Source organism: Geotrypetes seraphini, chromosome 2, assembly GCF_902459505.1.
Source record: "Geotrypetes seraphini chromosome 2, aGeoSer1.1, whole genome shotgun sequence".
NCBI lineage: Eukaryota > Metazoa > Chordata > Amphibia > Gymnophiona > Dermophiidae > Geotrypetes > Geotrypetes seraphini.
This window is the reverse complement of record NC_047085.1, coordinates 439,754,036-439,770,356: the sequence shown is the minus strand read 5'-3', so window position 1 is coordinate 439,770,356 and position 16,321 is coordinate 439,754,036. Positions and strand designations below refer to the sequence as shown.

Here is a 16,321-nt window from a genome sequence, read left to right as displayed (position 1 = left end):
CACCTAAAACAGAGGAGCAGTATAGGGCTGTGCTTGGAATCAAAATGTCTTGAGTGAAATCTGCATAATGTACCTTCAAAACAGAGAGCGCTAATTATTGTCCTGATTGTGGTAGAGAAGTTGCATAATGTACTCTAATACAGTCAGCAGCTATTAATAAGGAAGACCTGATGCTGGTTGTGCTTATCACTGCCAAGAATTTTTAGACAGGGCCCTCAAATGAAAATGACAACCTGCTAAAACATTCCAGCTCCCAATCCTTCAGTTTTGTTTGATACTACATTGAGAACAACTACGGAAAACAAAAAGTATTTTATGTAAAAATATCTACAGAGAGCTCTGGTTCCTAGACCCCAGTCTGACTCTTCAAAAACTCCACTACTGATCTCTGTAATATTGCTTGATTTTGGAATCTAGCGAACAAAATCTTTTATCCATTCCCTCTCTAAAAATTATCAATACAAGGAGACAATTTATCTTCTCTTGTACGGCACCGCAGACATGGAACGCCCTCCCTATGTTTTTAAGGGAGGAGAAAGAGTTTGTAAAATTTAAAAATGAGTTAAAAACTTTCCTTTTTAGAGATGCATTTGCAAGTTAATCTTTTATCTTATTGTTTTGTTTATTTTATTCCCCTTAAATGTCTTATTACCCTTTTGTATTTTCCTTTGATGTCTCTTCTTTACTTTACAAATTGTATTTCATCCCTCCTTACCTTGTGTTTAACAATGTTAATTTTTAGCATAATAAGTTTATTTATTAATTGTATGGACTGTTTTGTTACCCAATCTATGTAACTTTTTAAATGTACACCTTTAAATCAAGCATTAAACTTTGTTTAAGGCGGTTAATCAAGCCATCTAATAAACTTGAAACTTGATAATGGAGGCAATTCTATAACCATCAACCACAAGATATTATCTATCACTGGAACAGTCTCCCTACCCATCTAAGACTTGAATCATCTTTAGATAAATTTAAAGCCCAACTCAAGATGCTCTTATTTAATGATGCCTACAGCCAACATCCAATCTATACCTCTTAACTACCCCTGTCTTCCTACTTCCATCTCTTTTTTATTCTTTGTTATCTCAGCCTGACTAAATGGAGGCCTGGATGTAGCACAGACTAGCCCCACATTTTCCTACTTCTTCCACTATCCTATCGTATGTAGTTCCTCTTAGCCCATTATTTATTTATTTATTTTTAAAATTTCTAAACCGTTTTTATCCAACCACGGTTTACATAAAAAGTTAAGAATCCATACAAAAATAAGAAGATAAAACAGACATATTAAGTCTAACATAAAATCAATTGCCTAGAAAATGCATCAATATCATCAAAACATACATATTCAGTCTAACATAAAATCATTTGTTCAAAAAAATGCTTCAACGAATAGTTGGGTCTTCAACATTTTCCTAAAGGAATTCCTCTCTCCACATTGTCTAATCTGGCCAACAAGGCCATTCCATAACTTGACTCCTATAAAAGTCATGGCATTCGTATCTACATGTTTAGGGTTGGCCTTTGTTTTCAACAATGCCATACCTACAGAACGTAAGGATTATCCCCTCTTTTTACATAAGGATTACTCTCTCTTTTTACAACTATTTTTTACTTTTTACAACTATTTTGTTGTTATTAACTGTAAACAACTCAGAGATAGCACTATGGGCAGTATATCAAGCATTAATAAATTTGGGAACTCAATACTATAACCGAGCCTCCACCTTTCAGTACCACTTGCATGTATGAAAGTACAGAATACCTGCAATGCGTGTGGGAAGCGTACACTGGTATGTCTAATAAATGGCAGCAAAAGCACCTAGGCACAATCCTATAAGAGCATATTACATGGCATGGAGGAGCATTTTCAAAAGAATGTACAAGTCAGAATAAGGGCGTCCAAGTCAGCCTATTTGAAAATACATGAGATGGACATCCATGTGCTGGAAACATCCATTTTACAAACTGAAACATCCAAATTTTGAATGGAGAAAAGAAGGGACATATGACATCTTTACAGCAGCATTCTTGGAAAACTTTTCTTTTTTCTAAATTTGTTACTAATTAATTCTTTGTGTATTATATTATCTCTGTATTCACTCATAGCATAATCTTTTGTAAACCGCATTGAACTAAGAGTTATGCGGTATAGAAGTCCGCTATTATGTTATGTTATGAAAATGCAATATATAGAACCACCAAAATAAACCAAAGTGACACTGGATATAATTTCTTTTCTCTTTTTTTCTCTATTTATAGGCGGGGACAAGCCTCAGAATATTGAGTATTAGATTTTCACCCATCCAGGGTTCTTTCAAAGAGAAAGACATTTCTTTTCTCTTACTCATATTCACATCACTGATTTGAACCCATCCTCCCTACTTTTTTTTCTAACATTAAGTATAAATTTTATTTCTTCAATAATTTTCATTAAAACTACTATTTAATATTTTTTTAATACTGTTTGATACTAAAGGGACTGTGTAATTCATTCATAATACAGACTATTTAAACCTCACAGTTCATTTCAGAGACTCTGGACCGACAGAAAGTGTACTAGTGCTTAATGTTATGAAAATGACCACACAGACAACCATGCAGAGCAGAGGGTCAGATTTGTGGTTCATACGCTGAACTGTAAACCAAAGGAATACGGTTCAAATCCCACCTTAATGCTTTGTTTTTGTAATTGTGAGCCCTTCAGGAACAGAAAAATACCTACTGCACCTGAATATATACCATTTCAAAAGCCTTCAAGCTTACAGGTATCTTATATATTTAGGTACTGTGGAAATTTTTTCTGTTTCTAAAGGGTTCACAATAAAAAAAAAAGAAGAGTTGAAGTGAGACTTGAACGTGGGTTCCTGCACTAACCAGTGGTCTGCTCCTCAGACCTGCTTCTGGTCAAGGGATAAGGGACAGGAGATTGTTTACCACCTTTTTTGTAGTTACACAACCACATTGAAAATGGTTTACATTCAGGTACTTCAAGAATTTTCCCTATCTGTCCCAGTGGGCTCACAATTATCTAATGCAGTGGTCTCAAACTCAAACCCTTTGCAGGGCCACATTTTGGATTTGTAGGTACTTGGAGGGCCTCAGAAAAAAATAGTTAATGTCTTGTTAAAGAAATGACAATTTTGCATGAGGTAAAACTCTTTATAGTTTATAAATCTTTCCTTTTGGCTAAGTCTTAATACTAATATTGTAATTTATAGCTAAAGAGACATATGATCAAGAAACTGTTTTATTTTACTTTTGCGATTATGATAAACATACCGAGGGCCTCAAAATAGTACCTGGCGGTGCATGTGGCCCCTGGGCTGCGAGTTTGAGACCACTGATCTAATGTAGAGAATGACATGGTGACAAAATTCATCACTGTTCCCGTCCCCGCGGATAACCGCGGGAAACCATCTTCATGTCATTCTTTAAGGAGAGCGGGAAGAATCAGAGTATAATTGGGCACAACCACTGACTTGCATGCTTTGCTTTGAAGAATGCTGGTGTAGAAGGACCGAGGTTGAAATGGACACTAGAAAATGACAAGGGATTATTTCCCGCGGTTATCCGTGGGGACGGGAACGGTGATGAATTTTGTCACCGTGTCATAATGTACCTGGGGCAGTGAAGGATTAAGTGACTTGCCCAGGGTCACAAACAGAAACCTTGAACCCCCAACCTTGGGGTGTCCATAATACCTCAAGTTGTCATGACACCTGGTATTCTCTTCCAGTTTCACTTTCAGGGAATAGGGAGGACAGCAACTGGGGTATAAAGGAAGAGTCAATCCTTCCAGTGGGTAGCTGCTCAAGTAGCGCTTCTTTCTGTAACTTGGATGTTCCTGAAACAGGGCTAAATAACTAATCCTACTTTTTAGACACGGATGTTTCTTTCCCTGTAATTGCTGTTAGAGGTCCAGATTTCAGGCCCTTCCTAGTCCCTACTAAAACACACCCCCTTGCTATTTGGACATAGTGCAGTGTTGGGCTTCCCTTTTCTGCCTTTGCAAAATCAGGATTTGGACATTCAAACATATGGATATCATCTGGCCTTTTGAAACATCCATATGCTTTGAAAATGAGCGCCATAATGTATAAATGCAAAGAGAGTATTCGCATGGGTGGAGCCTGGGTTGGGGCTTCCACATCTTACTGAATTCTGTAAGTAATGTGCTCTCTTGCTGCACTTAGATGCTTGCAGTTACACCAGGTCTACAGTTGCTGTAATCTTGAGTACCTAGATTTTAGGCACCTCCAATACCAGATTATGTTAGTGTTCTAAAACAGCATCTGGGCACCCACTGCATGGCATCAGGGCATCCATACAGAGATGCCCACTTATAGAATTATCTCCAGTATGGTTTGCTATCTTATTCTGAGTTTGTCCCCTTCCTCTGTCTCCTCCCACATCCCTAGGAAATTAACCTGATTAATAAGAGGCTCTCCCTGTGGCTGAATAGTACTGCTATGCAAGTCATGTGAAATCTGGGCTCTGATCTAGTTTTTGATCTGTCAGAAGCTGGCGATGCTGTACAGGTAATATTCATAGACCCAACCAAGGAGCAGAAGTCACAGGCTTTGCTTGCCGACACTCCCTGACCATACTCAAGGTGCATATGTTGCAGGATCTGGGGTTACCATATGGCTCCAGAAAAAGGAGGATGGATTGAAACATCGGGATTTTACTTCCATTGGAAGAAAAAACTAGATGTCTCAATCTGTCTTCCTTTTTATGGAGCCATATGGTAACCCTGTCTGAGGGACTCTGGTCCGTAGGTCCTGACTGATGATTGTCAATGGAATAACTAGGCTAGGTGATCAGGAGATAAAAATATGACAAAGAAGAGAGCACTGGGACTGGAAGGGGAGAGGGGTCCGCACATGAGCAGAAACTCTTATATAGGTCCCAGCTGATTATCATTTGGGATCCCCATAAGCACAGGCAGCCAGCACAACTTTACTTATCCCTGGATATTCAGTACTGCAGGCTGAATATTGACTGCTTAGATTAATGGTTTCCAAGCATATTCTGGGGGCTCCATAGCCAATCAGCTTTTCAGGGTATCTGCACTGAATATTCATGAGAGAGATCTGCATGCACTGCCTCTACTACATGCAAATCTCACTCATGAATATTCATTGTGAATCTCCTGAAAACATGACTGGTTGAGGAGTGTCTAGGACAGGTTTGGGAACCCCTGGGTTAGTTATAGAATTCTATAATCTACTCATACTCTTTTGTGATTTAGGTATGGTGATTTTCATCACCTGTATGGAAGGTGTATGTGATTATGCTTTATTTCTAGGTACATGGTATTCTGCAAAGAAAAGTATGCACACCATTTTCTTTATAGAATAGGCTACTAGAAGTAGGTCCTCAACCCATTCCTTGGAATACACCTAACCAGTCTATTCACAATGAATATGCATGAGATAATTTGCATGTACCACCTCCATTGAATGCAAATCTATCTCATGCATGTTTGTTGTAGGTATCCTGAAAACCTAACTGGCTAGGTGTGTCTCAAGGACTGTGTTGAGAACCACTGGCCTAAATGTAAGCGTTCCTTTAAAGAATTACCCTTCAAATGTAGTGCAAAGATAATAGAGGACAAGTTCCCATTAACACACACACAACTCAGCATACTCTATGCCTAGGTAGCACAAAGCATCTCAGATTTAGTGCAGTCCCTGTGCACTGCAGTAGGAAAAGCCCTGCAGAGGAACAAGAAGATTTATATAAGCAGTGCCTAGCAGCATCAATCTGCAGAGATAGAGCAGGTCTATCTCGCCACCAGAAGCACTGCTTAAACATGAATGCAATTAATAACACTGCACAACAAATTTTAACTTTTTTTCTGGGGCAAGAAGAAAATGAGCTTACTTTATAGAATTTGACTTCCTGTGTATGAAAATAGCCTCAGTTTTCTCCTATCATGTATAGTTTTTGAGCAAATCGCAAATATTTATAGCATGAGAAGTCATAATGGTAGTTTCAGAATTGGAAGATTGTCATCATGAGGCACAGGTCATATTGCAGATTCAAGATTAGGATATTGAATTTGACTCTTTGTTTTCAAGGAAAATCCAGACATTTTGGTTAAGCAGAAATAACAATCTGTGCAATGGTCCTTCTGTTCCCTTCAAACCATTGGAACAGCAAATGCATCGATGGACGCATGCCTTTCAGCCATGCTCTAAGGTTGTTGGCACAAGATTTACAACACACGTGAGGTGCCCAAACCTTATCTTGATCTCCAGTTTTGCAGCCAAAATAGAGTTCATAGGTTTTCCTTATGAGTGAAGTCATATTTCTCTTCTGAGACTTAACTGTATACTCCCCACATACATAACAGAAGACGTCAGGGTGATTCTCACACTTTCTTGACATTATACTAACAAAACAATAAAAATGTTTCAAAAGCAATAACTTTATAACTAAGAAGTAAAACCCTGATACAAAAATCAACGATTTAATCTCAACTGTGCTGATGAAGCTTGAAAATTGCTGATGATGCAATACAGCACATTGCTGATGATGCAATAAGCCCACAGAGAACTGCATATTCCAGCTCCGCCTCCTCACCCATAATAATTATATAGCACATTATTACATCATTAAAATTAATACCTTAGCTTAAAAATCTAATTTGAGGCAAACTGTTTTAATATTTCAGAGATTGTTATAACATTTACTCCAAGCATTAGAAAATATAGTGAAAATGTTAATTTTTGCATTATAATGCTCTTTTGCCCACAATGAGAGGGTTATACTGAAAAATTAAGGTCAGTTTTGAATTCAGCGACCCCAAACCCACTATAATTCATGCCCCAAAACCTCTATTACATAGTGTAATAACCAAGAAAATGCCCTTCCAAAGGTATATAGGCTACCATTCATGCAGCAACATCATAAATATTCTGAATAAAGACAAACTAATTTATGAAAATCTTTTTTAAAAAAAAGATTTTTAGGTATTTTTCGCCAAATTGATAGTGCCTATTGGTGAGAGTCCATCCGTCTGTTGGTTGGCCAACGGTAGACATAGGCATAGGCATAAAGTCACACACACAAATTTGGCTAGACTGACCTTGGTTCAAAATACAGCTGTAAGGATGATTTATGGCCTGAAGAAGTACGTTCATATAACCCTTTATTATCGTGAGTCACATTGGCTCCCAGTGCAGGCCCAGGTGATTATCAAGTTTATATTATATTATAAAGTTGCTTTTGGTGTTGCCCCATCATATCTTGTTGATAGATTTATTATCGTGACACATGAGAAGAGTAGAAAATCTCATGCCCTATTTATGTTTCCTTCAGCAAAGGGCTGTAAAAGTAAGAAACATCATGGGCATTGTCTTTCCTATCAAGCTGCTTCTTATGACAAAGATTTCCGTCCATTATTGATTAGATCTATATCTTATAAACATTACAGAAAACTTTTAAAGACTTTTCTTTTCTCCAAATTTTGGGCTAGCTAAATTTCTGTGCATCACATTATCTCTGTATTTTCCCATAGCATAAGCTTTTGTTAACCACATTGAACTAAAGGTTATGCGGTCTAGAAATTTGCTATTATGTTATGTTATATAAATAAACAAAACACACATAGACAAACATGTACACAGATAACATCATGCACATAGAAATACATACTCTACATACACCCAAATACAAAGACACATATATACACAAACACAAAAAAGAAACACATGTGCACACACAAAGCCAAAAATTATCTTATTTGGACGGCTAAACTACCACTTTGCAAGACAGCTGTGTGGAGACAGGAGCAAGTGGGCATTGCTCCTGTCTCTCAATTTCATGGTACATGGGGAAGAAGGGAGGAGTCAGTTAAAACACTATGAATTTTATTTGGGGTGTTCATGGGGTGGGGTGCAGGGTGAGGGTGTCAAGGCAGCAGTTGCATAGTAAAGGGGGCGGGGTGGGGTCTTCCCTGGGTGCAGTCTTTCTAAGGGTGTGGCACCCCTCCCCCTCTCCTCTCCTTGCTATACGTGCGCGCCCCTTACCTTCCCCTGTTGGCATCGGCACTCTCTCTGATGTCACTTCCAGGACCCACGCCTAGGAAGTGACGTCAAAGGGCAAGCTTACACCGATGTGGGCATGCTGCTTACACCGGAGAAGTTAAAAAGGGAAAGGGAAGGGAGCCCACACGGCAGAGGGGGTGGGAAAGAGAGCGGGGGAGGAGTGGCATTTACCCTGACTACATCACTGCAAGGGAGTGCAGAGAATCTATAAGATCACCATAGATTTCGTGTTTTGGATGTCAGAGGTGGGAGATTGGAGGCTCATCTCTGGGGTCAGGGGGTGGGGCTGGGGTCTGTTAGGGGGTCATTTTTGGGGTTGGGGATGTTTTATGGTCAGGAGGTAGGTGGTCAGGGATCTTAGGTGGGGACTAGTGATCTGAAGTGAAATGCTCTGAATCAGCCACATTAATTGAAAAGCACCATTAAAAAGTAATGAAAAGGCAAAGCATCTAAGGGCCCTAAAGGTACCCAAACTGACCAGATGACAACTAGCGAGACTAAATCACGACACCCTCCTCATTCCCCCAGTGGTCACTTACACCCTCCCATCCCCCAAAGATCTGAATGAAACAGCAACACCTGAAATCCTAGTAGAACAGTGAGAAGGTGTCTGGAATAACCTGGTGGGTGGTGTTGATATCTGCAGAGAATGTACAATCAATCATCTGTGAGTATTTTTTCCTTTAGGCCAGGTTGATAGACTTAGTAGATAAGGACAGGTTGTTCACCCTCTCCAAGGTAGGGAGAACGAGAGAGCACTCTTTAAAGTTGAAAGGGGATAGATTCCGTACAAACGTAAGGAAGTTCTTCTTCACCCAGAGAGTGGTGAAAAACTGGAACGCTCTCCCGGAGGCTATCATAGGGGAAAACACCCTCCAGGGATTCAAGACAAAGTTAGACAAGTTCCTACTGAACAAGGACGTACGCTGGTAAGGCTAGTCTCAGTTAAGGCACTGGTCTTTGACCAAAAGGGCCGCCGCGTGAGCGGATTGCTGGGCGCGATGGACCACTGGTCTGACCCAGCAGCGGCATCTCTTATGTTCTTATGTTATGTTTCCCATACCTGTCCTGGGGAACCCCAGCCATTCAGGTTTATAGGATATCTGCAATGAATATCACTGAGTCAGATTTGAATACAATGAATACTCTTGAATATTTATTGCTGATATCCTGACTTGCTGGAGTTCCCCTAGGACAAGTTTGGGAACCACTACCCTAGCCAGTTTTTCAAAATAAAACCACTCCCCAGATTCTATAGAGGCTATGTACTTATAATTGAGTGTGGTCCTGAGTTGTGTACACAACCCAATTGGTTAGCAAGCAATTAACAGTGAAAAACTGGATGCTAACAATCAATTATTAGTGTTACTTGGTATCATTTACAATTTGCGTGTGCAACTTGTTGTGCACTATCCTATGGAACCACTTCCAGCTAACCACATATTAGCTTTCCCACATATTCACCATTATAGGACCCCCAGGGACCCCTGAAGAAGACTTTTTGTCGAAACGTGGACCATGTTGGATCCTGTATCCCTAGCGCAGTGTTTTTCAACCTTTTTTGGGCAAAGGCACACTTGTTTCATGAAAAAAATCACGAGGCACACCACCATTAGAAAATGTTAAAAAATTTAACTCTGTGCCTATATTGACTATATATAAAGTAATTCTCTTGAATAGGAATCAAATAAACACAAAGAAAGTATTTTATAATGCTGCCACCAGCAACAACACCGTTGGCGGCGGTGGCACTCAAGTGGCTAAAGAGCCGCAGTTTGCCGGCCTAGGGACAACACTGGAGGGTGGCCAGCTGTGCACCCCCTTGGGACGTAAACCCGGGGTGGGGCAGACCACCCCCCCCCCACCCTGGTATGCCACTATCTGTACCTCACTCCCTCCCTATGACCAAAAATTCTCCTTTCTTCTATTCCCCGTGTACACAACCATCTCTTTCCCTCCCTTCCTCTCTCCAAAGTCCATGCCTTCTGTGTCCAAACACTCATTCCCTCCCCCACCTCAGCATCTCTTTCCCTCCCTTCCTCTCTCCCAAGTCCATTTCTTCTGTGTCCAAAAACGCATTCCCTCCCCCACCTCAGCATCTCTTTCCCTCCCTTCCTCTCTCCCAAGTTCATGCCTTGTGTCCAAAACGCACTCCCTCCCCCCTTTTGTGTTCCGTGTTTGCCTCCCAGCCCATCTTTGCAACTTTCTCAGCAAAACGAAGCTCAAGCCGCGAGGCTTGTCTTCTGCTTCCTGCCTGCCCTGCCGTGCACAAATAGCCGAACGGAAGTATTCTCCGACGTCAGCGCTGACGTCGGAGGGCAGGCTTTGCTTAAGCCCTCCCTCCGACGTCAGCGCTGACATCGGGGAACGCTTGCGATCGGCTATATGTTAGCTGCAGGGCAGGCAGGAACAGAAGACGAGCCTCGCGGCTCGAGATGTATTGAACTCTGCGGGTCCCCCGTCCAGCTCTCTCCTGTCCACGTGGGGCGGACCGCCCCTCTCCCTACACTGGTGGTACTGCCCTGATGGCGGCCCTGACCGTACGGCACACCAGGCAACATCTCGCGGCACTGCCCTAGCGGACTAGGTCCTTTAAGGCTTTTATGTGGATTACTTTACTTTTATGTGGATGTTTATGTGGAGGATTTTAGTGTACCTTTGGAACTTTGACATTTTCAAATAAAGTCCTTTAAGGAACATCGTCATTCCACAGAGTTTCTTTTGGCTTCTTTTGGATTTTCTTCTCTGTGGATATTTGGGGGTCAGTTTTTTGGTTTTTGCTTGGTGCACTATCCTATAGCATAGATCATGCAAACCCCATAATGTGCAACTCAAAAGATTGTAGGGTTACTCCTGTAAAATCCAGATCCATCTCCCCACCCAGTTCTACCCAGCCCTGTCCCCCTCAACCTGTTCTCGGCCTCGGGACCACATCGGGAGAGCATCTGTGCATGAGTGGATGAAACGCAATGCCTTCACATGCATGCGTGTGACATCGCTGTGTTACATCCGTGCCGGGGTTTGAAAGCCGTCTGGACATGTCTGGGCAAATCCAGATGTTTGGTAACCTTAGCCATAGGGGGGGGAGGGGTGGCATGGGGGGGCAGGGGTGTTTCAAAATGTTGTGTGCTTTGCTACAGAATTTGGCTTTCGCTAGCATAAGTCCTTGCAACCAAAGTTGGGTCTGGAAATCGGCACTCTGCATTCTTCTATGAAGGGCACGCATCCCAGAGGGCAATATATAGAACTGAGTGCTAATCTTTCCCAGCACCATTCACCGAATCCAGTCCCAAGTGCATACTTTCACTTTTAAAACTGGAGCAAGGGCTTTGCACCAATGTGGGCTGTTTAAAAAAAATTGCACAATACCCATATTTCTGCCAGAATTTCTACCCTTCTTCAACTGGCTGGAGTTTGCCAATGTCTAGTCTCCAAAAGCTGAAACGTAATTACCACAGAATCAGACAGTGAAAGCAAAGCTGCCTGTCTTTATTAGATTTCAAGCCTCAATACACAGAGACTGTCAATTATCTTTTTCCCTAATTGTGCTATATTTATCTGGCCGTGACGTTTTAATAGCAAGAACAGTAATATTGGTAGTGCACTAGCTGCAGGGGAGGTTGTTTTGCTGGGAAGGAGACTGCTGGTGGAGCTGAAGGAAGGAAGTGAGGAGTGCGCCATTACTCTTTGGACAATGCTGGGAGTATGTGAGAATGGTCAATCATGTTGTTTCCTATTAAAGATAGAAGGAATCTAAGTACTAATTGTAAATGAACTATGTCAGGACTAAGGAGGCTGGAAACTTTGATAACACCTCCTTCAGCCGTTTGTTCTACTCGTTTTAGATTTTCATATCTTAATCTTCACTTATATATTTATGTACTGCCTTTTTGAAGAAATTCACTCAAGGCGGTTTACATCAAGAATAAGACAAGCATAAACAATAAGACAATTATAGCAGTAAAAATATTCAAATTACAATCAAAGCTTGGCATAATATGCTACATTATAATTAGAGAATGACACAGGGACTAATTTTTCCCCATCCCCACTAGTTCTTTTCCTGTCCCTGTCCCATTCCTGTAAGCTCCGTCCTCATCTGCACAAGCCTCAAAAACTTTAAAATCCTAAGTGTTAAAGGCTTGTTTGGTTAAGGCAGAGCTTACAGGAATGAGGCAGGGACAGAGACAAAACTCGTGGGGACGGAACGGGGAAATTGAGCTCCTGCGGGGACGGGGACAAATTTGTCCCTGTGTCATTTTCTAATTTCAATGTCAACACAATATAATCAGTCATCTACTGTATATTGTGAAATGAAATTCCTTTAGAGTTATGGCTACAAACTAATTCTTTATTGATTAGGAAGCAAGTGAAGACTTTATTTGGAAAATTTAAATTAAAACATGAGGATGCTGATTAGTAGGATGACATCACAATATATGTTTATTCTAGGTGTGCTTAATTATCTTTCTTGCTGTAATCCACCTAGAACTTGAGAGGCTGAGGTGGAATATAAGTATTTGTATTTCTTTACTTAACTGGTTTTGGTGTTTACTGCATGTCTCTAGTGTTAACCAAAGACCAAGTCCATTGAACCTCTCTCTCTTTGGGCATGTACCAAATCCCATAGCTGTCCTTTTAGACAGGTGTCCTGAATAGAGAATGACCCGGATAACCGTGGGAAACCATCTTCATGTCATTCTTTAAGGAGAGAGGGAAGAATCAGAGTATGAATGGCCACAACCACTGACCCTCAAGCTTTGCTTTGAAGAATGCTGGTGTAGAAGGACTGAGGTTGAAACAGACACTACAGAATGACAGTCTCTGGTATCCAGAGCAGATATTGTGATGTCATATTGCCTCATTCCACCAGTGCCTAAGAACCAATCACATCAGTGATGTCACAATGGCTTCATTATCCTTGGCTCACATAAGCACAGCCACTGACCCACAAGCTTTGCTTTGAAGAATGCTGGTGAAGAAGGACTGAGGTTGAAATAGACACTAGAAAATGACATGGGATTATTTCCCGCGGTTATCCGCGGGGACGGGAACGGTGATGAATTTTATCACCGTGTCATTCTCTAGTCCTGAATCCATCAGCTGTGGAATCTCAGCACCTTCAGATGTACTTTCCCTTTGTCTTCTCCACAGTCCTCTGGCTTATATTTCTGTTTCCTGGAATATCCTCCTCCTCTTAAGAACATAAGAATAGCCTTACTGGGTCAGACCAATGGTCTATTAAGCCCAGTAGCCCATTTTCACGGTGGCCAATCCAAGTCACTAGTACCTGGCCAAAATCCAAGGAGTAGCAGCATTCCATGGTACCGATCCAGGGCAAGTAGTGGCTTCCTCCATGTCTTTCTCAATAACAGACCATGGACTTTTCCTCCAGGAAATTGTCCAAACCTTTCTTAAAACCAGCTACACTATCTGCTCTTACCATAACCTCTGGCAATGCTTTCCAGAGCTCAACGCAATGGCTTTCTGTGTTTTTCAATCCGGTAGAGCAGGGCTATTCAAATGTTTTGAATGGAGGTTTAAAAAGTTTGGCTGTTTAAAACCCAGGATCTGCAAACTACTGCATGCACCTCATGTCCTCTCTGCCTCTGTGTTCAACCACTGTCCAATATCTCTTTCCCTCATCCAACATTTCTCCATCTTTCTTACCTTTCTCTCTCCCACCCAGCCACTTTTCAACAGCTCTCTCCTTTCCCTCCACCCACCCCACCCAAGGTCCAATTTCTCTCCATTTGGCTTCCTTCCCTCTCTTCCGCCACTCCTCCAGCTCTATCTCTTTCCATTTGTCTTTCTTCTCTTCTGCCCAGGCAATGACCTCCATCTCTCTCAACCTCCCCTCCAGCCCTGGGTATGGTGCTCTCCCTGTATCTGACCCTCCCCCCCACCTCCGACCTTATCTACCTTAAATCATTTCTCTGTTCAGGTCACCAGCAGTGCTTACCACAGGACGTCTGCTGCCAAGCTATAGTCTGATTTCTGCTGTGTCCCATCCTTGTGGAAGTAGGAAATTAGATCAGAAGGGGAACAGGATGCAGCAGAGAGCCAGCACTGGGTTCAGCAGCAGACAGCCTGTGTGAATTACTGCCACTGCTGGTGACCTGGACAGTGAACTGACTTATACAGGAGAGGGGGTTGGATAAAGGGGGCGTTCTGAACCTGGGGCTGGAGGAGAGGATTGAAGGAGGTGGTCAATCTGCCCCTGCTATGGTGTCAGGGCAAACCCCCCCAGCACACTACATGTGAAGGCTTGGCAGTCTGGATTGTGTCCACCATCTGTGTAACCCTGCTCTACAGCTTGTAGAAAAGTTGTAGATGTATTGTAAAACCTCTTAGGATTTGTGAAACACTATAGTCTAAAGGATATAATAATGAAATCAATACAGCTATTACCTTAAACTTAAAAAAAAAAAGACTTTTCCAAAAGAAAGAAGCTCTTAAACATTGTATGATCCTGGCAGAAAGAGCAGCTCAGAAATGTAACCTGACTAGGGACAACAATTGTCCTTATTGTCCTTTCTGTGCTTTGTCATTTTATGTTGTTTTTATTAATGTTATATGATATTTTCTTCTTTATTTTACGCTATTTTCAAAGCCATTGACCAAGTAAATATGGATGTATGTGGGTAAACTCTCTAAAAATTACCATCCCCCAGGGCTGATGTAATAAATAATTGGAACCTGAACGCACAGCTTAAAGCCAGGCCTCACACACATCTTCCTGTATAAAAATAACCAAACTATCCAGAAAGGAGTTAAATACACTAGGAACCTAGGTATAAAGCAATGGTTCTCAACAGAGAATGACACGGTGACAAAATTCATCACCGTTCCTGTCCCCGCGGATAACCGTGGTAAACCATCTTCATGTCATTCTTTAAGGAGAGAGGGAAGAATCAGAGTATGAATGGCCACAACCACTGACCCACAAGCTTTGCTTTGAATAATGCTGGTGTAGAAGGACTGAGGTTGAAACAGACACTACAGAATGACAGTCTCTGGTATCCAGAGCAGATATTGTGATGTCATAATGCCTCATTCCACCAGTGCCTAAGAACCAATCACATCAGTGATGTCACAATGGCTTCATTATCCTTGGCTCACATAAGCACAGCCACTGACCCACAAGCTTTGCTTTGAAGAATGCTGGTGTAGAAGGACTGAGGCTGAAATAGACACTAGAAAATGACATGGGATTATTTCCCGCGGTTATCCGCGGGGACGGAAACGGTGATGAATTTTGTTACCGTGTCATTCTCTAGTTCTCAACCCTGCCCTCAGGACACACTCAGCTACTAGGGAAGATTTGACAGTCATCCAGAATATGCCCAGTGTTTGTGAATCAGTTGGATTAAAGCCGTCAGGTCATCCTCCTGCTGATGTTGCTAGACAGAAAAGGGTGAACAGAAGTTGTAAGGATATTCTCACATGGAATGTACAAAGCATGAATTGAGGAAAACTGGAAATTGTTAAAGATCAAATGGAAACAATTAAGATCAATTTGAAAGGGATTAGTGAATTTAAATGGACAAGGCAGGGATTTGTTACTCTGGTCATGAAACACATAGGAAAAATAGTGTGTTGCATTCTTCCTTAATAATAAGCTTTCAAAGACGGTATTAAAGTATAATATTATCAGTGATAGAGTTATGTCAATCTGTCTTCAGGTATATGCTCCAACGACAGATGTGGAAGATGTGAATGTAGAATTGTTCTATGAACAATTTCAAAATGCAATAGATCAAATGCAGAAACAACATCTATTGGTCATTAGGGGGATTTTAATGCAAAAGTAGGAAGTACATTTGAAGATGAGAGTACAGTATAGGATAAAGAAATGAAGCAGGTGAACAGCCAGGCCAGTTAAATAGCATTGGGACAACTAAGTGCTAATATTCAGTGGGAGACAGCTAGTGCAATAGCTGCTAATTTTAAATTATGACTGGCCCAGTTTAGCAGCCAAATTGGGTCACCCACATAACTGGTCTATCGTTGGCTTCTATAACATAAACGACCAGGGCTTAAAATCAACTTAGCCGGCTAAGTTTGAGCTGGCCAAAAATATAGCAGATATTCAATGCTGGTCACTGGAAACACGGGAGTTAGCTAGCCTCCCTCATGTGGTCTCAATATCGGATACTGTTTTGATGATGTATTTAAATTCATTTTCTCTATTGACTCTGCCTGTTCTATTCTTTTTAACTTTATTTATTTATTGGGATTAATGAAAACCTCCTTTT

At 41.4% G+C, this 16,321-nt stretch overlaps 1 protein-coding gene across 14 annotated transcripts in view; it reads right to left on the bottom strand.

Moving 5' to 3' along the window:
- The window catches only part of KIAA1217 (KIAA1217 ortholog), a 1,295,419-nt gene that overhangs the window by 443,571 nt on the left and 835,527 nt on the right, over nt 1-16,321 (bottom strand). The gene's annotated exons all lie outside the window — the stretch shown is intronic.